We start from the raw sequence: 7,855 nt of genomic DNA, 5'->3' as shown, positions 1-7,855 counted from the left end.
GCTTCTATGGGACCATTTCTATTTCAAACAACCACTTTTTGATTCCAGCCCAGCAGGTTTTCGATGAATAACGGTTCTATTGCTAGTAAACCCAAATACTGACCCACACACAAGCGCGTCTACTGTAGTGCTGCTACATACTTCGACCACTTTGCATGTTCTCCCCACACTTACATCGGTTTTGAACAAGGTAAATAGATGTATGGCATGAGTAATGTACTGTGACATAATCAATCAATCATTGATGATAAATTTGTGCTTTTACCTTGGAGTTCCTATGGTGTTCTCCTGCGGCAGGAATAACAAATGTGTTTAATATGGGTTTCAGTTTTATCAATATTCACCACTGGCAGATCCAACTAAATACTTTCTGTGGAGTCGGTGTTTTTCCCCTCCACACGCTGAGGAAAGTGGGTTGAAGGATGTTTAAAGGCATGGACTCGATCCAAAACATGAGGATGGAGAAACTGAAGAGGGATAATTTGCTCTTTGTCTCTAATTTCATTGATGACATGTTTACGGCTGCTTGGTTTTCCTTCTCCTGCTTTTTTTTCCTCATCCTTTCTTTCTTCGTGACCCAGACAAATGAAGAACTTGGGAATGCGCTGATGTTTCATCTCGGTCTCACGTTACCCCCAGACTGAAACTCACTGACCTGACACAAAAACATCATCCAGAGAAGTCGCCGCGATGCATCATTGTTGCCTGGATTTTCCCGGTAACCATGGCGACTGCAGTTAAAGCCAAAACATTTGCTGACTGTTTACCACTTTGGACTGCTGCAAGGGAGAAATCAGCACAATTTCAACGGATATCCCTTTTTAACTTTAACTTATATCCTTGACACCAAGATGGCACCAAAATTAGTTGTCGCTTCAGCTTGGGCACATAAACAGCAAATACTGTATTAGTATTTTTGGGGAGGGGTTTGGCAAACAACAAAGAATACGTTACATAACAAAATCTTCAAATGGGCGAATTTGCGAATGCCAAACTACGAGCTCAGCTTAATTTGATGGGGTTCAACTACAAAAGTAAACATTTTCGTTAAATACAGGATGTCTCCTAGTGTCAGTCATTGGTCCGACAATCTTTCAGAAAGAATCTTCTCAGCTTTGATCTGCAGTGAGCTACGTGGAATCACAGTCGTGTGATGCAAACGTGGCACACACACACACACACACCTCCTCCCTCACCCTGCTTTCCTGCCAAGGCAACCAGACAGGCCCCGAGGGCAACATGTGTGGCAAAGAATCTGCTCCCCACCCCTGCAGTCACCCTTTCCCTCCCCTCACATCTGTAACAGAGCCACCCCCCTCTTCTACCAGTGGTGACGTGTGTGTGATAGCTTCTAACTAGTCCTGACACCAGCTCATGACTTGACACCAAGACCGATGACATCATTATGACGGGGAAGCACATCTGGCACACATTCGAGAGGTTCTGGGTCCGAACCTTGGCTCTCCAGAGTTTTGTGCTGTGGGTTTTGTGGCAAACGGCCAATTCATCATCGTTTGGTGTGAAAGTGAATACGAGTGGTCGTTCTTCTATATATTCTTCGGGTTAACTGGCAACCATTGCACAGAGATAGGCGCCACCTCACTCACAGAGCTTATTAAGGATAAGTGCTGAAAAAAAAGGATGGCTGGAAATGTGTGCAGAGGTCCTTCAAGTGTCTTAATTGGAATAACGTATGCCGCATGCTGTGCTGCCAAACACAACACAATAACTCTCCAGGTTGCTTTTAATTTGAGCCAGACTGTGCACAATAAACAAGACGGAGAAGACCATTACTACCACGAAAAACGCTTACCAGGAAGAGGGATAAACAAATCACACACACGCACCCTAACTTGGACTCATTTTGTAGGAAACTATGGAAATAAAATGTCTTGCTTTCAAGAAAGAGAGGACGCTGGCATAGAAAGATGGACAAAACAATACATGATTGGGGGAGTGAAATTGTATACTTTCCTCTGGGGAAACCTGTTAAAAAAAAAAACTCACAGCATGCTCAAGTGTCGGGGCACTGTGGTTGTGAGTCACTGATGTAGACAAAGTTCGAGATGATAGCACCAAAACTGATCATGTGTACTATAGGAATCAAATTGGTATAGATTTTCTTTCCCCTTCCCTAACAAAACTCATTTGAGTGATTTGTGCACAAGCAGCAGGACTTCAGGAAGCGATTTCTGTCTTTCCATTTTAGCGGTTGTGCTAAGACGTCACTGCGCTGCTTTCCCTCCCCAAAAAAATGTGATGAATGTGAATTCCCCGTCTGTCCGCAGTGAGCGTCTGATGCCGCGAGAAGCCAAACCATCCTGAACTGCGTGACATGAGCGTGCGAGAGGCTGTGACACAAATTGTCATTTTCCTCTGCCGTGCCCTGTCGTGTGGTTTGGGCACAGCCTTATGTAGGCCACTTTTATGAAGATGCATGTGTTTTTCAATCAAGAATGTGCACTAAGTGGCTCTCTTCTGTCACAAACAGATGATTTAAATGGAGTGTTGTGAAGATAATATAAGCAGCTAATGCTGTCTGGCTGACTGATTTAAAAAAAAAAAAAAAAAAAAAAATCAACCACAATATTAAATTAAGAGCAATACTGAGTTTAGTTTACAGGTTTAACAAGCTTGCAGAGAAACTCCCACAAAGTACGGACAAAAGGAAAAATTATTAAAGAACAAATACATTCAAGTTTTGTCACTATTTACTGGTGTATTCTTCAACTGGGGTCTCATTTTGATTGAGAGATGACTGACTTTCTGTCAAAATAAATACCTTACTCCACTTTCACTGATGAGAACTGTATTAAAAATTATGTAGTTTCCATTGATGCTGTCAAAGAGGAAATGATTGAACAATATGTTTTAAGTATGGTATAGTAGTAATAGGGATTTATAACTGCACTGCGTCATACTGTGATGTGGTGATTATACTGATGTAATTGTATTTTTTTTATCACATTTGTGACATCGACATCAATGAAAAAAATTATTACTACTTTCAAAATAAATCAGTTACAGTATGCACAGCTCTGGAATAAAAAAATAACTTCAATAAATTTTTCCAACTTTAATCCCATTGTGTAATATTTATTTTTCCTTATAGCGTGAGTACAGCACTCTTTTGTATGAGGGTAAATTTAGTTTTAAATGGTTTCTTATCATCTCATCATCATACTTGGCACCTGGCGTTGGACCATCCAAAAGCAAAGACATACATCCATCCATTTTCTTTGCTGTTTATCCTCATGAGGGTCGTGTGGAGGGCTAGAGCCAATCCCAGCTGTCTACGGGGAGGAGGCGGGGTACACCCTGAACTGGTTGCCAGCCAATCGCAGGGCACATTGAGACAAACAGCCGCATTCACTATCACATCTGGGGGCAATTTAGAGTGTCCAATTAATGTTGCATGTTTTTTTGGGATGTGGAAGGAAACCGCAGTGCCTGGAGAAAACCCACGCAGGCACGGGGAGAACATGCAAATTCCACACAAGTGGGGCCAGGATCGAACCCGGGTCCTCAGAACTGTAAGGCCAACGCTTTACTAGCTTTTCCACCATGCCGCCAAACCAAAGACATCTAATGTTCAAGTCAACATTTTAACATTTGTACACAAACACACATCTACTCTATGGCAATGTAGCCAATCAGGAAGCTCAGTGGCACCCCTGTTCTAATCAGTAGCTGGCCTCGGAGCTTTTCCTGTTGCAGAATTCAGTTTAAGAGAATCTTCTGGAGGCCTCGCGGGCATTAGGGAATCATATGAGCTTTGTCTAAAACTCACTTTCCCATAGTTGAGGGGGAAAAGCAAAACAGTGGGGCTTCAAGGTTAAAGAAACGAGGAGGAAGAGGACCCGAAAATTGTAGGCTCGAATTAAATAGTCCCTTGAGACTCTTTCGCTGTGGTTTTCTGGAAAGCAGCTCAATTCATATAACTGGCCTTTAAAAAAACCCGAGCTCTATGCAGACATTCAAAATAAATAGCAAAATAGTAGCACAGAATTATAAAGAAGTGTAAAAAAGTCGTAAAATTACAATAAAAAAGTTGCAGTGTTTCAAGACGAAACTCAATGTTATGACAACAAAGTCATACTTTTGAATCTGGGGGGAGGGGGACCTAAGTCTATCCATTTTCTAAGCCACTTATCCTTACAAGGTTTGCGGGAGTGCTGGAGCCAATCGCCCCTGTCATCGGGTAGGAGGCGGGGTACATCCTGAATTGGATGCCAGCCAATCGCAGGCCACATGGAGGCAGACAACAGTCGCACTCACAATCACACCTAGGGGCAATTTAGAGTCTCCAATTAATGAAAGTTTTTGGGATGTGGGAGGAAACCAGAGTGTCTGGAGAAAAATCACATAGGCATGTGAACAACATGCAAACTCCACACAGGCGGGGCTAGGATTTGAACCCCGGTCCACAGAACTGAACACCTAACATTATCAACTGACCAAATCTGTAACAAAATTTAAAAAAATATAAATGTTTCTGCACAACTTTTTTGCTCTTAATTTACAATAAATCAATTATCAAATTATTTGATAAACGAAAATATTTACCAGAAGAAAAAACAATTATCGCAATTTCCGGCCTAAAGCCCAAGACTTTTTTTAAACGCTTTCAAACCTGTGGTTTATGCGGCTAATTTGTGCATTTTTTCTAACGGCCGCAAGGGAAAAAAATCGAGCGGAAAAGGTAAGAGTGAGAGCGAATATATGTGCCGAGGAAGTGACTTTTACCTGTCCGGCCCTGTTAGCGCTGCGCTAGCGTGTTACTTCCATGTTTAAGTGATTTTTACCAGTATGTTTTTTTAGCTTTTCAGCATTAGCATTAGCACGGCGACGTTAGCGTGGCGGTGTTAGCATTGAACTCTCTGTGTCCCGTCTTTGTAAATATCTTCTGTTTCAATGTCAGTTTCAATGTGAGCACTTGCGGCTTTTACACGGCTGCGGCCTATGTGTGTACCAAATGGTATTTCCTTGACAAATGTACTGCGTGAAGCTTATGACCAGGTGCGCTCTGTAGGCCGGGAATTACAGTACAATGTTTTTCATAAATGCTCAGTGGGGCAGATTAAAGAGACAGAGTGGGGCATACTGTGCCCACCCTTATGGTCATGAAATTGAAAGAACGTTATGTGATGTCCTGCCTTCTCTGCCCTTGTTCTAACTTCCATTGGCTGTGGTCCTAGTGGGCCCCGTGACGTATCCTGTCAGGCTACAGCAGGTGACCGGGTCCACGGTGAGGGTTACAGTAAAAGCTCTGCAGGTGACTCAGAGACACACACACACACACACACACACACACACACACACACACACACACACACACACAGACTAGCATTAGTTGAGTGTTATGTAAGTGGGTAAGAGTGCGGTCAGGGTAGCAGACGGAGGATTAAGTCGCCATAACTAGGCGTAGACATTACAAACGGTGCAGCTTTTGAGAGGATTTGACTGCTCTGTATTCTCGTTAGTCTTCTGCTATTATTGGTAGGACTCTTTGCATAACAAATCTGATGTATTAATAAACACAGTGAGCACACATTGTTTAATAAAGGTCCATGGTGTCTTATGGAGGAGTTCCATTATTCATTCATTAACTAACATCAGGTTAGAGATGGGAAGTAAATGGGAAAACATGGATAGTTCTCTTTTGGATTGCAAGCCAGTATGAGAGGTTAAAAAAAAAAAAAAAAAAATTAAAAAAAAAACCATTTGCCACTATTCACGTGTCTTGTTTACCTTTGGAAAACTGTTGATTGTGATGGAAAAGAGAAGCAATTAAAGCTTCAGGACATTCTTATGTAAGAGAAAGTGAAAAGGCATGCTAATTTTTTAGTGAAAAATTCACGTTAAAATGAATGAAGTAGTAATTCTGTCGACTGGCCACTCCATGGTAGGGGAGGGCTTCATGCCAGAACGTGTACACCCCAACCTACTGACGGCACAACACTAGTTTTTAGTCCGGCCCAAGAAAAAAAAAACATGCGGAAAGTTTAAAAAAAAAAAAAAAAAAAAAAAAAGTCTTTAGCTATATGTCAACAATTCAGTAATATAGTTTCACATTTTCAGCACTTAGATTCACATGTTTAAGTTACTCTATTTAAAAACACACAAAACCTCACAATAAGTTTACTTGAACTTTAAATAACCCATCAATGTAACCACAGAAGATTTAACTGTAGTTTGATGGTGAAGCAGTATGGGTATACAGTATTTATTAATTTTGGTGAACTGGACTGGACTTCTGTAAAGTAATGTCATTTCAACAGAGGTTTTGTCTGTGCCATCCATATGGACAAAGAGATTTAGCAAAAATAAACCAAACCCTTCCATTCCCTGTGAATAGCATGACTTTCTCCAAACCTCATAAATAGCATTAGCTATGGCAGGATAGGGTCACGCTCAAGGCTGTCGCTGTGGAAGGAGTGTAGAATGGGCTGAGACTTGCAGTGACCACAAACGAAGTTTCCAGTGAAATTCCACTGTCAATAGGGGCTTTTTCCCCGGGTTTGCATGTACCACAATCCTCCACAGACCCTCTACTGACCGACTCGGTTTGCCGAGAAGCAGAGGAAGTTAGTAGTGCACTGCTTCAAAAGGAGACGACAGTACAATCTGGCCTCAGTTCTTCGGCAGGAGGGCATTTGAGAATTATTGTACAAGTGAGCAGCGTCATCTTGTGGCAAAATTGAACACTCGCAATTTGTTGAGTCTTGCATTTCCGGGGCAAGGGGCTCCTCACTTTACGACATTTCGGGTTTAAGAACGGCGCACAGTGAACAAAGTAAGGGAAGGCTACCTCTGTAACAGATTTACTGTTTTTCATTTTTTTATATTTATGGGATGGTTTTTTTTTTTTTTAATTCATTTACGGAGCCCCTAAAGGGACATTAAAAAAAAAAAATAGTTTCTCATCGTAATGAGAAAGTTTCTCACTGTCATTGTAATGAGTAACTGGGTCATGAGTCACAATGAGTAACTTACTCATTAGTAAGTTACTCATTGTAACTCATGAGTAAGTTACTAATTGTAAAGACAAAACATCACAATAAGTTACTCATTGTAAGTTACGCATTACAATGCATAAGTTACTCATTACAATGACAAAGTTACTCATTACAAGGAGAATTTTTTTTTCCAATGTCATTTTAGGGGCTCCGCATTCATTGCTCATGTTTGGTTATTTGTGGATTTTTCCTTCACCATTAGAATATTTTACTTTAACTTAAATGCTTATGATGGAATTATATTTCAAACATGACAATATGTAAAACAGTTTGTCTTAATATTTCCAAATTCTATCTTTATACCATGTTGTACAGATAGATGGATACTTTATTAATTCTGAGGGAATTAAATCTCAGTAATTAAAGTAATTCATTTTTTTTAAATAACTATACTTTACAGATGATGTATTTGTGTTGACTTTTTTCCAAATCAAAATGTCAAAATAAGTTTGGAAATGAAAAGGTAATTAAAATCCAGAATTTAATGAAGGGCAGAGAAAGGGCTGTACTTATAAAAAAAAAAAAAAAAAACATCTCAATGGTCAACTCTAATGGCAATGTCACTATATTATGGTGATATGGACGAAGTGAGCGGTGTTTATACATTGAATTAGAAACTTTCTTGAAATATTCTGACATATTCTGTCATTATAATCCCAATCCTTGAGTATTCATTTCAACATTTTCATAAATAAATCACAAATTTGCCTCAGGATTACGAAAACAAATTTGACGGACATCCACCCTGATTTACTTCAATGATACCCTGACTTGTGACTAAAAACAGAACTAAACAACATGATTAAGTGGGAGGAAAGGATGACAGAGGCTTTCTG

Source organism: Syngnathoides biaculeatus, chromosome 22 (genome assembly GCF_019802595.1).
Source record: "Syngnathoides biaculeatus isolate LvHL_M chromosome 22, ASM1980259v1, whole genome shotgun sequence".
Classification (NCBI taxonomy): domain Eukaryota; kingdom Metazoa; phylum Chordata; class Actinopteri; order Syngnathiformes; family Syngnathidae; genus Syngnathoides; species Syngnathoides biaculeatus.
This window is presented reverse-complemented; position numbering follows the sequence as displayed.